Raw genomic sequence first — 294 nt, forward strand, 5'->3', positions numbered from 1 at the left:
GGGAGGGCGGAGGGTGGGGGGAACTGGGAGGAGGGGAGTTATTGGGGGGGGGGAAGAGGAACAAATGTAATAATCTGAACAATAAAGATTTAATTTTAAAAAGTTAATAAAATATATTAATAAAAATAGAATGTAAGAACTCAAAGGAAAAAATAAAAAATATCAAGTGAATAAATAATCTGATGAACAGAATAAATTTGTGATTATAATTGAATCAGGGGCATAGAAATGGAGTTGACTGACTATTCTTGGGGCGGGGGGAAAGGGTGGGGGGGATGCGGGAAGAGACTGGAC

The sequence above is a fragment of the Myotis davidii genome, unplaced genomic scaffold (genome assembly GCF_000327345.1).
Source record: "Myotis davidii unplaced genomic scaffold, ASM32734v1 scaffold648, whole genome shotgun sequence".
NCBI lineage: Eukaryota > Metazoa > Chordata > Mammalia > Chiroptera > Vespertilionidae > Myotis > Myotis davidii.